At 34.7% G+C, this 2697-nt stretch overlaps 1 pseudogene; it reads right to left on the bottom strand.

The window, feature by feature from the left end:
- Positions 1-516: 516 nt before the first annotated feature.
- Positions 517-1553, bottom strand: LOC130836393 (leucine-rich repeat protein SHOC-2-like; annotated as a pseudogene).
- Between the last annotated feature and the right edge of the window lie 1144 nt (positions 1554-2697).

Here is a 2697-nt window from a genome sequence, read left to right as displayed (position 1 = left end):
AATCAAAATAAAAAAAAAATCCAGTGATTTACTCTGACTGTAAATAATATATAAAATTCAAATCTCAAATTTCAAAATAAATTAAAGAAAAATTTTACCTTCAGTGCCTATAATACTATAAAGATCTGAGAACCGGTAAGGGGAAAATATATATGAAAATTTGGAACAAAATTGTTTGCCCAGTATTTTTGCTAAAAGAAAGTATATCTAACTAAACTACCTTTGGCCCTTAAATTTAATAACTCCATAATTTTTTGGCAAATGTTTTCAGCAAACTGGAATATCATATTACACAACAGAAGAACATCCATCAAGTTCAGCAAAGAAAATTTATATAAGCTTTTTGTTCAGAATTTAAAAAAATCTACATGGCTATAATTCCTCTATTAGCAGAAACACATAATGCAGTCTTTATAAATCTGCCAAATATATCAATATCCACATACATAGATACAGATATATGAAACATTAATGGCAGTCTATTTTAGAGCAGTGTGCGGGAGCAGCAGATTCGTATCAGACCATGGCATGATATGGATCCTGCATCTTTAGGAACTGAATGATGAAAGAAGGACCCCCAGCAACAATCTGAAGTGGAAGATGGCCAAGTTGACATTTCTCAATACTTAATGACTGAAAGCTTGCTACAAAGAGCCAGCTCAAAGGGAATGCTATGCAGGTTGGGGTTGTCATTCAAATACAGTTCTAGATTCTCCAGTGTACCAATTTCCTCAGGATGAGTGAATAGGTTCTCTCCAAGGCCTAGGTGTTTAAGACTGGTAAAGTGAAGAGTGGTCAGTTGGTTGTTTGTCAAGACTAATTTCTGTAAATCCTTAAGATAAGCATTTTCATATGGCAAGGATTTCAATTTGTTCTCTTCTAGATCCAACTGTCTTAACTTCCTAAGGTTTCCAAGACCATAGGGAAGCTTCTTTAGAAGATTGATAATATTAGAAACTCAAGAAAAATGAGACCAGACACATCCTGAGATGGATGGCCTACTGGATGTAAATGGAAGTGATTTCTAGCTAAGATCAAACTATTCAGTTTCACAAGACTTGATAAAAGACTCTTTGGTAAAGTAGAAAGGTCATTGTTTTCTAAATTTAATTCTTCATGTGCACTGCATTTTGCAATGACCTGGGTTGCTAACAGTCTGTTATATCTCAGGCCAAGACGACTTAAACTGAACAGGTCTCCTATAGTATCTAGGAGGTCTAGCAAGTCATTGTGCTGCAGATCAAGGTTGGTTACCTGTGTGCAGTTTTCCAATCTCCTTTGAAGGTGTTCAAGTTCATTGTGAGCTACATCCAGCATAATAAGCTTACATAATTCACCAATTTCATCAGGTAGTTTTTTGATTTTGTTCTCTCGAATGCTAAACATGCTGAGTTTTGACAAGTTTTTGAAGTCTTTTCCCACAGTAGTTATATGATTAAAGCAAAGGTAAAGAGTGATGAGAGAATCTAGCCTATACACCACTGAAGGAATGTCAGTTTATTATGCCGTAAATCAAGCATCTGCAGCTTCTTCAAGTTATCAAGAGAGTCATTTCATTATTAGTGTATAGAAACACAACAGATTTTTGTATCTTAATCTCATCTTATGCAGCTTTACTGAATTCATTGATTAGTTGTAACAGTTTTTGGGTGGCAATTTTAGGGTTCTCTATATAAAGTACCATATGGTCTGCAAAGAGTGACAGTTTTACATCTTGCTTTCCAATTTGGATACCATTTATTTCCTTTTCTTTTCTGACTTCTGTGTCTAGGAGTTTCAATACTATGTTAAATAGAGGGGGTGAGAGTAAGCACCTTTGTCTTGTTTCTGTATTTAACAGGAAGGACTTCAGCTTTTCACAATTGAGTTTTATGTTGGCTATGGGTTTGTCATAAATGATATTTATTATGTTGCTATATGACCCATCTATATCCACTTTGATGACAGTTTTTATCATGAATGAGTGCTGAGTTTTTGTCAAACACTTTTTCTGCATCTACTGAGATGATCATGTGGTGTTTATCTTTTTGTTGATGTGTTGTATCACATTGATAGATTTGCGCATGTTGAACCATCCTTGCGACCCTGGAATGAATCCAACTCAATCACGGTGTTTGATCCTTTTTATGTACTGTTGGATTCGGTTTGCTAATATTTTGAGGATTTTTGCATTTATATTTATCAAAGATATTGTCCTGTAATTTTTTGGGGTTTTTTGGTAGTGTCTTTGTTTGGTTCTGGTATCAGGATAAAGGTGGCCTTGTAGAATGAATTTGGGGTTATTCCCCCCTCTTTATTTTTTTGTAATAGTTTGAGAAGGATAGTTCTTCTTTATGTATTTGGTAGAATCCCACTGTGATACTTCCCAGTCCTACACTTTTGTTTGCTGGGAGGTTTTTTGTTTTTGTTTTGTTGTTGTTGTTGTTTTAATTACCAACTCAATTTCACTTCTAGTGCTCAGTCTGTTCATATTGTCTGTATCTTCTTAACTCAGTCTTGGCAATCTGCATGTTTCTAGAAATTTTGTCCATTTCTTCTAGGCTGTTGATTTATTGGCATATAATTACCATCCTCTTAAATTTGTTAAGGCATGTTTTGTGACCCAGTACTTGATCTATCTTGGAGAGGGTTCCATGTACAATTGAAAAGAATGTATATTCTGCTATTTTTGGATGTAATGTCCTGCAGATATCCATT

This window comes from Hippopotamus amphibius, chromosome 15, assembly GCF_030028045.1.
Source record: "Hippopotamus amphibius kiboko isolate mHipAmp2 chromosome 15, mHipAmp2.hap2, whole genome shotgun sequence".
NCBI classification, from domain to species: Eukaryota; Metazoa; Chordata; class Mammalia; order Artiodactyla; family Hippopotamidae; genus Hippopotamus; species Hippopotamus amphibius.
Note: the sequence above shows the minus strand (reverse complement) of the source record. Positions and strands in the feature narration are given on the sequence as shown.